Here is a 14,901-nt window from a genome sequence, read left to right on the forward strand (position 1 = left end):
TATGCAATCTATCATTTGGGGCTTTTCATAAAAGGTTTGAGGCTTTTTATAAGAGTCTGGGGTCCTTTTATAGGAAAGAATCTGTCCTATTTGATTAAATATATGTGGATAAGTGTGTTAATTGATTAACTACGTATGTATTAATAAAAGGTATAATATATTAATTGATTGGCTAAGACTAAATGTATATCAATTGGTTGGCTAATTTGATTGATTGACTAAATGTATATTGATTGTAGGTATAAATATATTGATATATTGATAATTACCACCCCTACAAAATCGCTAACTGATTAATACTGATTGGGGCAAAATAAGGGTCCATTCATCCATTTCATATCCCTTCAGTCTTCCCCCATACGCTACTGTAACTCAGCCATTGTGGAGGGTTGCCCTACACTCCCTGTATGTCCGTGCTAATGATGATAGTAATTATGCTTACATAAAATCTTGAGTCTCCTCTTTCAGTTATGGCTCAGAGAGGTACCTAGATTGGTACCTTTCTTGACTACCCTGAAGGAGTAGCCTCCTTTGTGATGAGCATGGACCATGAGGAAGAATAAGGCATTATCCTATTAACTCATACATATCACCACCATTAACCTAGCCCTGGGTTCCAGTGACACTGTGTACCACCTACCTTCAGCTTGGATAGAAGCAAAATACTTTATTGTCTGGCCTTAGAATATTTTCCTTCCTTTTGCCTGACTTCCTAAAGAGAATGTCCCTGAAGCCTGAGTGACTCTCAGGACCCTGAGGCGAGTTATGTGATTCAGGAAGAAGGAGAACAGGATAGAGAATGTGTTAGTCCTGATGTAGTTCAGTCCCTTGAGACAGAAAAGAATTTGGGGCTGGAAGAGGAGGACAAGAGATGTGACTTTCCAGATGTTAATCATGTTTTCACTCTAAGTTGATGGAGCCACATGGAAAAATCTCAGCAGGGGAGTGAAGGGAGGGGGTGTGGGCTTGGACCTGTTGGGGAGACTGTCACTTTTCAGGAGACACCTGGGGGCCTGGGTAGGCTCTTTAACACCGAATACTTCAGGAAGGATTCAGTTCCTCTCTCTCTTCTCTGCACCATCTATTTACCAGCAAGGCCTTTCTTGAACCCCAGGAAGTCCGTTGGCTGCCTTCTGCTTAACTCAAGGCTTAAGAGGGAGATTTATTTTTTATGGGCTGCCCATACAACCATAATACCTTCCTAAATGATCTCTCTACCTCTTGACTCTCGCCTTTCCGATCCAGCCTTCACAAGTAGCCAAAATAATCTTTCTCAGTCTTTAATCATGAAATGTTCACTGGCTCTCCATTGCCTATAGGATAAAAACACACATTACTTTTTGAACGTCCTTGAATGCCAAACTATCTGGCTCCAGTCTATATTTCCTGCCTTACCTTATACCACTCTTCTCTTTATGAATTCTCTGTTTTAGCCAAACCAGATTGCTCACTGTTCTCCTATTTCCTTACCTCTTGCCTCTATTCATTTGTGCTGACTTTTGATCACCCCGGACCACTCCCCTTTTACGTCTCTGCCTGTTGAAATGTTTTCCTTCCTTTAGGGTCTAGCACAGGTACCATCTTCTTCAGGAAGTCTTCTCTGAGACCTTCCTCTTCTCCAGTAGACCCCCAGCTTTAAGAGATTCCTCCTTCCTGCAGTCCCTCCTCCCTCTCTCTGTGATATCTCTTAGGCATTTAACTCAGTCTGCCATATGTTATAGTTCTATGTTGGCATGGCAGAAAGAGTGAGGCATTGTTTTTCCCTTACTGGCCATGAGCGATGCCATTTTAGAAGAAGTTTCTATTTCAATGTTAAATGGATTTGCACATCTAAGCCCTTCAACCCCGGTTCTTGTGCAAGGTGAACCAAAAGACAGAGGCCACACTGTCTAGGACTCCCAAAGTCGGTGACTAGCAGATTAAAAAAATTTCTTTCTTCCCTCCTCTGAAACACAATAAACTAACCAAGGCCAGTGACTGACTGGTTGGGACACCACATGATTATGTGTTTTCTTTATACTATAACTACCCATGGGAAGTGGCTTGTGTTATGAAGCCCATTTGCTGTATAGAAACACACTTCTCTCTGTAATCAGAGATAGTAGATTAGATCTGGGAGGGACCTTAGAGGTCATCAGTTCTAACCATTTCATTTTATAATTGAGATAAGTGACCTCAGAAAGGTTAAATAACTTACCCAGCATCATACAGGTAATAAATATTGGGGGCAGAATTCAAATCCAGGTCTTCCTGACTTCAAACTCAGAACTTTGTTCACTTTGCCCTGCTGCCTCTAGCTTGTATTCTAAATCGCGATAAAATGGGTTTCATTACCATGACAATATGTGTGTCTTGTCTTTCTCCTAGATGAGCTCCCTAAGGATGGGGCCATGTTGGTGTTTTCATCTTTGAGGTCTCAGGAACATGGTGCTTTGCTCACAAAAGATGCTTTCTAAGCATTTAAGTTGGCTTAGCTCTTTTCCCTCTTTCCCATCAACAGGGCAGCATCTCCAGAGCTGGGAACAGACACTTGGCTGCTCTAACCTCAAGGCTCTGGTTGTAACTGAGAAGATGACAGATTTACCATACTGAATTCTTGAATGTTTGAACTAAATACCACTCAAATGTGGGCTCTTGAACTCCCCCTAATGCTCTCCATTCCTTGGGGGATAGGGTGGGGAGGATATCTTGAAGGGATTGTAAAATCCTGACCCTGCTACTTCCAACTTGAGTGAGCTTGCTCAAATCGCTCTACTTCTCTGGGACTCAGTTTCCTTCTCTGTAAAATGAAAAGGTTGGTTTAGATTAATCTCTCAAGTCCCTTGTAGCTCTAAACCCTATGATCTCAAGTGTCCTTTGCGGCCCCTGGCCATCATCTATCATGAGAACTAACCTGCTTATTTTTCAATCTTTGAACCCTACACCTAATGCAGGAACTATCCCAGTCTCTCAAGTCAAACCCATGCGACCCCAAGTGATTATCTAGCCTAGCAATCTCCAAATATTTTTGATCCATATGCCTTTATCAGAAAAATTTCTTGAGCACATACCAGCATACGTACAACATTGAGTATACAGACAACATATGTATATTTATAAATCATATCCATGTACTATATATGGAAAACTATAACACAATATATAAATTTTAAAAGATGAGATAGAAATGAAAATATTTTAAATGTTTTTATTTTGTTCACTATATTAACATGAAAAGGACCAAGTGCATCAAAATATATAAATTTTTAATTATACTTCCACTTTGAAATAAAAAATTTCATCCTATCTTTATTTTCTTTGCTTTATGGATAAAAAATACACCATCAATGGATGCAGCTTGATCCTCCAAGCCATTCTTAAATTCCAATCTTTCCAATGTCTATTAAAAAACCCAACAAAAGAACCCTTTTTGTTCTAAGAAATGGCAACAGTATTGCTAGTGAGAGTCATGTGATTGAATAGAGCTCATTATTTAGAAAAATCCTTGTGCATGTTTTGGGGGATAAGACATATGTAAGTAATAATTATTAGTAATTATTCAGCTAATTTGATCAGAGTAGATAGCCACAGGTGAATTGTTTTTAAAAAGATACTTTATTGAAAGACACAATGTAGCAATCAATAAAGTCAAAATAGCTGAGCGTTTTCACTAATGTGTCCCATGTCTATGAAGTCCATTCCCAGTCCCTCTTTTCTCTCCCTGCCTTCCCCGCTGCCCCCACCATTCCAGTGCCTTTTTCTCTGAGACTACCACCCATTTATACTGCATATATTTCATACAGTACTTCCCTTAGACCCTTCCCTCGGGGGACTTCAAGCTTTAGAGCACCCTGCTTATTATAGGCACACACAAAAATTAGTCAGATGAGAGAGGAAACCCTCAAGCTGCCTAGACTGAGGTCCCTTTGAGTCTCCCCTCAAGGAGGTGGGTGTTATCATCCCTGTTTTACAGGTGAGGAAACAGGATAAGTAACTTGTCCAGGGTCACACATTTAGTAAGCGTCTGAGGCAAGATTTTGAATTTAAGTCTTCCTGACTCAATATCCACCACTCCCTCCATTGCACCACCTAGATTAGTGATCTCGATCACTATTTTTAAAATCTTTGAAATAGCAGGTTTGGATTTGGAAACACACTTTTTAGTTCTCTGTTGCTTCATTGAGGACAATTAGAAGTAGTGGGTATTGGGGAAGCTAGGAGGTGCAGTGAGTAGAGCACCGGCCCTGGAGTCAGGAGGAGCTGCGTTCAAATCCGGCCTCCGATGCTTGACACATGTACTAGCTGTGTGACCTTGGGCAAATCACCTAACCCAAACTGCCCTGCCTTCCCCCCTCCAAAAAACAAACAAATAAAAAAAAACAAAGAAGTAGTGAGTATCTGCAAGAAAGCAGATTTCAGCTCAATGTAAGGGGCTATTGAGATGCAGTTGGCTTAGTTCAGGGGGGCCCCTGATCCATGCTAGCCATGTCACCATAGGCAAATAATGTAAATTCTCAATGCCCATAGCTAGAATTGTAAGAAATTTATTGGCGACCCCCAGCCTTCATCCTGACCTTGGATCTCCACTGAGACTCGAGACTCAAGGATCCCCCAGGTTTCTGATTGACTGACTGACGCTTGATTTGTCAGGAAACCACCTTACTTGCCTTGACCTTCAGCCAGGCAGAGGGAACCTTGCATATTGAGTAGCAGCATAATACATTTTTCTGGGAAGCGCTTGGAAATCAGATTGCTGGTTTATTTCTGTTTGGGTTGTTGTCTAATAGATAATAGAAATTAATGTTGGTAGTAGTGTTTCCATTGTTCTAGTCAGCCTAAGTAAGGGTAACTCGGTTTTGCACCTGTACTGTAGGTCACAAAATGCTCAAGAAAAATGTAGGTGGGAGAGACTTATAGCCAGGAGGAATAAGGAAGAGGTGGCACCTCAGCTGAACCAGATGGGAAAAAAAAGACTTCTGACAGACTTCAGATGAAGACAGAGTTCATTCTAGGCTTAGAGAGCAGAGCACAAAGATGCGCAGAGGCTGAAGATTTCAGGTAGTATTTGGACAAGAGCCCCTAGGCCTGTCTGGATGGAATATAATTGCATGGAGCTAGTGATGTGAACAAAATATAGTGGTAACAATATACAATTTCAAATAAATATGGAATGAAATAAGTCGATATGAAAAGCAGTAAAAATCTGTGAGAGGCAACATGGCATAGAAAATGGAGAGTTGGCCTTGGAGCTAGGAGGACGTGGGTGTTGAATCTGGCGTCTGTCATATATGGGCTGTGTGACCCTGGGGGATTAAAAACCTCTCAGCTCTCTAGGGTAACGCTTTGTCTATAGATTGCAGAAAAGATGCAGACCTGCATTGGCAGAGCAATTTCTTCACCTTGAAACTCCCTATGCCAATAAAATCACAGGTCTATTCCCTATCATAAAAGTGATCGCTCTGATTAATATGAAAAATATTCACTGATTTATGCTCTATTATTTGTTATTGATTTGTGTATCTTTCAGTTGAGTAACCAAAAACTTCACATACTTGGTTAACATCATAAAAAATATCATTTATACATCTGACCTATTTGTCAGGACATAATTTTTTTATTACTTTAATGTTTAATCATACTATTCTCTCTAAAAATAATATTTTGGTGAGAGCAATAATGTTTTTGTATCAATAATAAAATAAAATATGTTAAAATTATTTATTTTACCTATATCTCCCTTTAATGGACATTTTTGTGTAAGTTTCATAATGTAACATATTAGTACGTAGTGTTGTCAAGTCGTTTCAGTGGTGTCCTACTCTTTGTGACCCTATTGGGGGTTTTCTTGACAAAGATACTGGTTTGCCATTTCCTTTTCCAACTCATTTTCCAGATGAGGGAATTGAGACAAATATGGTTAAGTGACTTGCCCAGGGTCACACGTTTAAGAAGTGTCTGAGGCCAAATTTGAATTCAGGAAGATGAATCTTCCTGATTTCAGACCTGGAACTCTACTGTACCACCTCACTGCTGTAGTACAGTAGTGCATGCATATAATTTTTAAATAATATTTTTTAACTGGCAGAGGTGTGCTGTCAAAGCAGTTTGTTGCACACTGGTGTAGGGCATTGAGAGTTTATGTTATTTGCCCATGGTCACACAGCTAGCATGGGTCAGGCCGCCCCCCCCCCCCAAATTATGCCCAACTGCCTCTCAGTGGCTCCTTTCATTAAGCTGAAATCTGCTTTCTTGCAGATACTCACTACTATGTACATTCGAAATTGAGACCATCTTAAGGGTGTGGGTAATGGGGCTGGAAGGCAAATATATATATACATATATGTATACACATGCACACATATATGTAATATTTACACATGCATATGTATATATATATGCTGTGTGTATGTGTGTGTACATATGTGTCTATTTAAACATTTTGATTTAAAAATATATTACAAAATTTATGGGCCCATGTAATTATCAGTAACAATTTGTATTAGCTTAAAACATTCACCTTTTCATGAGAAATATCATGACTGAAAACCATGAAGTATATAGAATCAAAATGACTGTTTATATTTGGATTAGTATTATAATCCATGTGACTACCATGGGTAATCACTGATAATAAAAAAGTGAATCCTCCCAGCTATTCAAAACATTGTTCTCCATGTGTTCTCGGAAAACGGTTTACATCTGGAAGGCTCACCTCACTCCTACACTAGCCTATAGTCCCTCAACTATTCATAGTTTCATTTTCAGAAAGTGTTTTTTCATACCATTCAATAGCTGATACTCAGAAGTTAAAGTACATTGAACTAACACTCCCAAATGATATACATTCCAAGAGAAACTGAAAATGTCACTCTTTATGCAATACTGCATGTCAAAGAATAAAATATAATGAATAAAAGTTCTATCATAGAACAGAACTTATTTAACCTGAAAAGGATACAAGCCAAGACTAAAATGGAGGGAGAGTTGGTACATGACTTTCTGTTTCCAGATGACTGCGCACTCATTGCATACTCTGAAGCTCAGATGCAACAAAGCATGGATCAATTCTCTGCTGGTTGTGCTAATTTTGGCCTAACAATTAACACCAAAAATACACAGGTGTTCCACCAGCCAGCACCATACCATCCATATGTGGAACCACAAGTTACAGCAAATGGAGAAGTTTTGAATACTGTGGATAAGTTCACTTACCTTGGTAGTGTACTTTCCAGGGATGTATACATTGATAATGAGGTCAATGCACACATAGCTATAGCTAGCTCAGTGTTTGGGAGGCTCTGAAGGAAAGTGTGGGAGAGCAGAGGTATTAGAGTGACTACTAAACTGAAGGTCTACAGAGCCATTGGCTGACCCCATTGTTGTATGCCTGTGAAACCTGGACAGTCTACCAGCTCCATGCCAGGAAACTGAATCGCTTCCATTTGAATTGTCTTAGGGAGATTCTGAAGATCACTTGACATGATAAGATACTAGACACTGAAGTCCTTTCTGGAACTAAACTGCCAAGTATTCAAATTCTTCTGCAAAGAATGCAACTCTGATGGGCTGGCCATATTGTTTGAATGCCAAACATTGGCTTGCCTAAAAGACTGTTTTATGGAGAACTCACACAGGGAAAGCACTTATGATGGTCAGAAAAAAGCAATACAAGCACACTCTCAAAGTCTCTCTGAAGAGCTTTGGAATTGACATGGGAGACACTGGCACAGGACTACTTAACATGGCATGCCCACATCAGAGAAGGTGCTGTGCTCTATGAGCAAAGTAGAATTGAAGTAGTACAGGAAACATGAGATAAGTAAATTTAGAGAATCCGCCCCAAAAGTTTACATGCACTATTTGTGACTGAATTGTGGTAAAGCCTTCCGAGCTGGTATTGGTCTGATCAGACGCAGTCAGATGCATTGTAACTTGACTCTAACATAGTGATGTCATTTTGACTTTTTTCAAAAAGAAAGGACAACAACCAACCAACATAGTTATTGGAATTCTTGTCTCCCTCTTTAGACTGTGAGCTTCTTGAGGGCAGGGACCTCACCTCCAGTGTTTAGCACAATGTGTGTCACATAGTAAGCTCTTAATAGGTGCTTGTTTATAAAAGTGAATGTTAAAAGCTATCTTTACAGGTAATTGGAAAAAAATTACTATTAAATGAGAAAAAAAATAAATGCTTGTTGTTGATGGTGACAAGTCTTCGAACATAAGTGCTTTTTAGCAGGAGTCATGTTTCTCTCTGTGTGTAGATATACAGCATACACAATGTAGAAGCAAAACATGCCCCAAGGCTAATTCTTTTTAATTTCAACTCAGGAGAAAGTTTTCAACATAAATCTCTGCTTCTTTTTAAAAAAAAACATGGTTCTACTTAATGGATACTATCCCATTTACGTTTGAGTATTCTAGATGTGTTTCTGTGTGAGAGTGACAAACAGTAGGGAAGGCCAGAGTGGTCAGACATTGAGCACTAAAAGGAGACCAATGTCTGGTGATGAGGCTGGAATGGTAGGTTGGGGCCACGTTGGGAAGAGCTTTAATTGCTAAACATAGGAATTTATGTTTCATTGTAGGGGCAATAGGGAACCAGTGGAGTTTTATTCAATATGGCGACATAGTCAAGCCTGAATTTTAGGAAAATAATTTTGGCAGCTGTGGAACATGGATTAGAATGGGGTGAGATGAGGTAGAAAGACAAATAATACAATATAAATTATATTCAATAAAAGGCCTTTGAAGCAAAAAATAAAAAATGGAAACTTAATCACTTAATCCTAAAGAACAAATCATAGTAACAATAAATTAAATAATTTCATTAAAGATAATAACATTAATAATTTCATTAAAGATAATAACATTAATATTTCATTAAAGATAATAAAAGCAATGAGACAATGTACCAAAATTTGGGGGATGCATCCAAAACAGTACTTAGGAGAAAATTAATATCTATAAACACTTTCTTCAACAAAAGAAACAAAGAACAGACCAACAAACTGGGCACAAAACTACAAAAACCCACCAAAACCTTAGAACATCAGCAGATTAAAATGCCCCTCAATTCAACAATGACCCATGGGGCCAAGTCAATAACACAAAGAACTCATAAAATCTAAAGCTGGAAAGCCCCTCAGAAGTCACTTAGTCTAATTTTTTCATCTTAAAATTAAGGAAATTGAGGACTAGTGAGATTAAGTGAATTGTCCAAGGTGCCATAGGTAATAAGTGACCAATTCTGGATAAGAAAGTAATTCTTATTAAGTCTCATTCAGGGTCCTTTCCATGACACCATCTAGTTTCACATTAGTGCTCAGAATGATTTGTGAAATTATCTAATCCAAGAATCTCAAACCCTGAAGGTAGGTCAGCCAGTCAATAAACATTAATTAAGAACCTACTATATGCCAGGCATTGTACTAGGCACTAGGGATAGAAAGAAAGGTACAAAATGGTCTCTACTTTTGAGAAGCTCATGGTCTAATGGAGATACAACATGCAAACAACTATGTACAGATAAGCTATATACAGAATGAATTGGAAATAATCAACAGAGGGACACATCAGAACTAAGAGATATTGGAAGGACTTCCTATACCAGGTGAGATTTTAGCTAGCACTTGAAGGAAACCAGAGAAGCCAGGAAGGAGAGAATTCTGAACATAGGATTACAAACTCCAAGCCATATTATGCAACCCATTGCTTTGCCAAGACAAATATGTTTTTCAATTTATCCAACATTTATTCAGTTAAATAACAATTGTGTGCCTTCTATGGGTTTAAGCCACTAGGGGTGCTTTCTTAAAATCCCTGACTCTCTTCTATCAGTGACTCAAGTGCTGATGATCTTGCGCTCATCTGAGTGGTAGGTTGTGTTATCCTTCCAACCAGGGCCACTTGGGGAGAATGTCAATCACTCTATGGTTCTCAAAGAGGTTCTGCTTCTAACCTAAGGATTCTTAACCTGGGGTGCCTGGGACACTTAGAATTCAGGCGATCTGTGAAGTTCAAACTTTTAATATTTTGCTAACTACATTTTAATATAATTGGTTTCCTTTGAAATCCTATGTATTTTTTGTGCATTTAAAAATATTATTTTGAAAGGGATTCACTAGACTGCCAAAGGGTACATGATACAAAAACAGGTAATAATTCTTGTTGATTTATTGATTGCTCATACACTTAGGTACAAAGCCAATTATCTTAATACATCAACCTTATTATATTACTCTCTTGCCCCTAGACGCTCAGTGGCTCTCTATTACCTATAATACAGAAGAGGTCAAGACAACTGGAGAAGAAGAGGAGTAGTGCGAGGAAAGTCTAGAAAGGTTTGTTGGAACTATGTTTGGGGAAGCCTTTAATGTCAGGATCAGGAATCTATGCCTGTATTGTTTAAATGAATGGTGCAAAGTATTGAGTCTGTAATCAGGGGATAATAGATTAAGAGAAAGAAGGGACCTTAAACGTGATTTAGTCCAACAACCTCATTTCTCAGATGAGGAAAAAGTGAAGCTATAAATAACGTGAAGTGCTTTGCCCAAGGTCCCATAGCTATAAGTAGTAGAGTCAGGATTTGAATCCAGGTCCTTTGATTCTGAAACTAGCTATTGTTCTACAGCTCTCCTCCCTTTCTCAGCTTAACTCCCTGAAAAAGGCATCTATGGCTGGTGCCTTCACTTTTCACTTCTTGATGTCTTCTAAAACCTTTCCAAATTGGCTTCCAACACCATCATTCATTTGAAACGTCTTCTTCCTCCAAAGCCAGTTGCCAAGATCTTTGCGTTTTTGATGTTAAGCTTCAAGCCAGCTGTCACACTCTCCTCTTTCACCCTCATTAGGAGGCTTCTTAATTCCTCTCTACTTTCTGCCTTTAAACTTCATGAGGACTCTATGAAAGTTGAAAAGGACTTGCAGTGCCAGCATTCACTAGGTTCCCTTTTGCCACATGTTACCTATGCGCGTGCCTCACTGCTTTTCTACTTTAGATTTGACCCTGATCTCCTTGGGCACCTTTGTATATACAGGTGGAGAGTGAGTGCCTGGCTTGGGAGTGCCAAGGGGAGGAGGCTTGTACTAACTATTCTTCCTATGTCATTTAGTTAAAGTCCTTTGCTGCAAACCAGTCTGGCTGATTATCAACAAGAAACACATTGGAGGGGAGGAGGGATTATAAGGGTCAGTACTAGAAACCAAACTCCTTAGTATTAACCCTACAACTCTGACAGTTATAGTCAACAAGTGATCTTCAGCCAATGCCCAATGAACCCACTGGAGACCTCAACATGAGTGATGGTGGGGGTGGGGTGGGGAAAGGTGGCTCTGGGAGAGCTGTTGCAATATTAATACTGAGTCTATTTCTTATTGGATAAATATTCACTGTATATGAACAAATGATCTAAGGATGGATGCACTGTGAGCAGCCATTAGAAAAAATATTCATCCTTACTAATAACTAGGTAAATAGAAGCTACAAATCTCTGAGATACTATTTTATACGCATCAAATTAGCAAAAAAATAAGTAAACATAAAAATGCTTTAATTCTGTTGGGCTTCTAGAGAAAAGGGACACACTTATATATTAATAGTAGAACTGCACATAAATGGACTTTTTTTCTGGGGTAAAGTGGCAGCACAAAGGGCACAAATGTAATCCAACCCTATCACCTGATGAATGGTATCACAAAGAAAAAAGAATTCTTAAAATACTCATTACAACATAATTTTTAATTACTAAGAACTAATGTTTAACAGTTGGCAAGAATATGAATAGGACATATCAATCTAAGGAAATATTATAATGCCTCCAAAAATTAGGTCTATGAAGGATGTGAAGAAATTTAGATTTTTAATTTATTTAAATTTAGAAAATTAGATAAATTCATGTGAAATAATTAAAAGTGAAGAGAGAAAGACTATAAGAAGACTATATGCATTGACTGTGACTACACTTAGAATGGTTCAGTCTATGAAATAAAAAATTTATATAGCCAAATACAGAGATAAAAAATGAGAGAAAAAAAATAGGGATCTAGCTCTTATACACCTGTTACCTGTAGATAGTTTCGAAACACTCATATTCTTATAACTTGTCTGGGACCATAGTCTACCCTTGTTTTCCCTCAGAATTTCCCCACAACCAGGCAGAAGGGGGAAAGGAAGGGAACAAGCATTTATCAAGCACTTACTATATGCCAGACACTGTGCTAAGCATTCTACAAATATTCTCTCCTTTGATCCTCACAACAACGTGGGAAGTAAGTACTAATATAATCACCTCCATTTTATGGTCGAGGAAACTAAGACAGAGGTTAAGTGACTTGCTCAGGGTCACATAGCTAGTCAATGTCTAAGACTGGATTTGAACTGAGGTCTTCCTGACTTCAAGTCTAGTGCTCTAACCACTTCACCACCTAGTTGTTTCTTTAGAGGCATCTGACATTGGGTAAGTCATTAACCCTTTCTGTGCCTGAATTTCCCCACTTGAAAAATGAGAAAGTCAGAACAGATGGCTTCTAGGGTCCCTCTCATCTCTAAATCTATGGTTGTATGATTTAGGGCAGTGTTGTCAAACTCCAATAGAAATGGGCACTGCCAAACTGCACAGAAGGATCCCCGTGGGCTGCTTATTGACTTAGAAAACCACTTATTAATATTATCTGTTTTATTGCATTTTATTTATTTTGTTAAAAGTTCCCAATCACATTTTAATCTGGTTTAGCCCATAGCTTGTGGGCAGCATGGGATCCCAGGGTGGTGTGTTCAACACCTCTGGTTGAGAAGACAAGTGGGTCTCATTGAAAAGAATCATAGCTTCCCATTTGCACAGACTGGCTGACAGTCGGTCCTTTGTTACTAACAACCCCTACAACACCTTGAGCTGCAGAAGGTGACGATATCATCATATCATAGACCGTTAAAAACAGCGATCTCACTGTCTAATGAGCATGAGCTAGCAGTCTCTTCCATTTGTTCTCAATCCATTCTCTTACCAGAGCTGAAAAAAAAAATTTCCTCGCCACCTTTAATTCACTGCAAATGGCTTAATATCCAGTTTTCACACAGCATCATCAAGTTATTTCTTTGGGAATACTGGTATAGCATGTGTGCCCTACCCTTTTCATTAGAATCTCTGTCTCTATCTTTGTCTTGGTTGGTCTTTCTGTCTTCCTCCTCCTCCAAATTGCACTCATGGGGGAGCAGGTAAGTCAGGGGTTTTCCGGAGGGGTGGGCAGCTGCTACAACAAATTCTCTCAGGATTGTAGGGCTAATTCTGGTGAGTGGCTACATTTCTACTACTCAACAGTTGAATATATGAACCCTAAATTTTATCACCCCCATTTTATGGGGAGTTTACTAAACAGTAGGCAAAGCAAGAATGACTATAAAGAGAAATTCCACACGAAGATCTGTGGCACTATCAATGTACACAGTGTCTCTAAGGAAGAGTGGGCACAAAGTACCATGGGAGTGATGAACATGGGTAGGGATCCCGTGTCCAAGGCACCCTCATATCTCTGTGAGGGCTTTCATGTCCTTCCATTTATTTATTTGTTTGTTTGTTTGCTTGCTTGCTTATTCATTCATTCATTTTTCTATCTATCTATCTATCTATCTATCTATCTATCTATCTATTAATCAGGAACAGTACACACAAAGTTTCATTGATGGGTGTTGGGTATGTGGCTCAGCTGCAAAGCTAGTTGTTTCATAGTTAAACTTGTAACTGATAAGTTGGACTAGTATTCTGCTGGTTTGGGCTGTTCTGCTCTGATGTGCCTAGCTCTCCTTTTGCTACCAAGGTACTGCATAGATGCTTTCTTTCAGAAAGAGCAAAGACCCTTAGATTGGGATTTGCGTCATTTACTTAATTCTGCTCCCTTTTGAGGGGTTTCCCCCATCTCAGGCAGCAGGTGTCAAAGACAGAGAGAGAGACAGACACAGAGAGAGACAGACACAGAGAGAGACTCCCTTTTTTCTTTCTTATTCAGCTACCCCAGGCATCATCAGGTGGTAATTCAAAAAATGATAAAACCTGTTTTCTATCATACTCTAAGTTTTCCTTTTAGAGTTACCCCACTAGTTCAATGCTAGGTCCCTTCAATAAGAGATGTCACTTCTGGACCATGATGTGTAACTAAACCCTCATTTTTGCTGCCTAAGACATAGACAGGCAATATACATTTTTCCAACAGTCACAAAATAGTTCTGAGATTCAGTTTTTTCTATCAACTCCAAAATCTTGTCAGTCATATTCAAAATAGATATTGGGAAACAGGACATTGCTTCCATCTTTACCCTGAGTAAGTGCGTTGTCTCAAGGGATGCTTTCTTAATTTGTATATGTCTCATATCTGTTTTTTATCTTTAGTCTTTTCAAATAAGAAAATTATAAAAATATTAAAGAGCAACCACCTTATAATAGAATGTCCCACTTTTTTAGACAATTTACATAATATGATTACCACTTGCTCTCCTACCTTCAATGTTATATTATACATTCTCCCAAAGTAATATGGGGCCTTGACAATATCATGATCGCCATGGACAATAGGTACCCTGAAAACCCAATAATCCTCAATGAAGACAAAGAGCCATCACTCAGGGTGAGTCAAATATACAAGACAAAATATTAATTCCAAAGTGGTCCTTCAACAATAACACCCATTAAGAAAATTTCAATTTACTTTTACACAGAACAGTATTATCAGTTACAGTTATTTAAGTCATCGGGCCAAGAAGAATTTCCCCGGAAACAAACCTTTTGCCTCTTGGTTACAGCCTTGACATATGTATTGTATATGTGTATACATGTCTGCATGTCTATATACGTAGATGTATACATTCATGGATCTATATGATATATACATGTATGTATACACATGTAATGATGCAACTAGATGGCCCAG

The sequence above is a fragment of the Trichosurus vulpecula genome, chromosome 3 (genome assembly GCF_011100635.1).
Source record: "Trichosurus vulpecula isolate mTriVul1 chromosome 3, mTriVul1.pri, whole genome shotgun sequence".
Taxonomy (NCBI): domain Eukaryota; kingdom Metazoa; phylum Chordata; class Mammalia; order Diprotodontia; family Phalangeridae; genus Trichosurus; species Trichosurus vulpecula.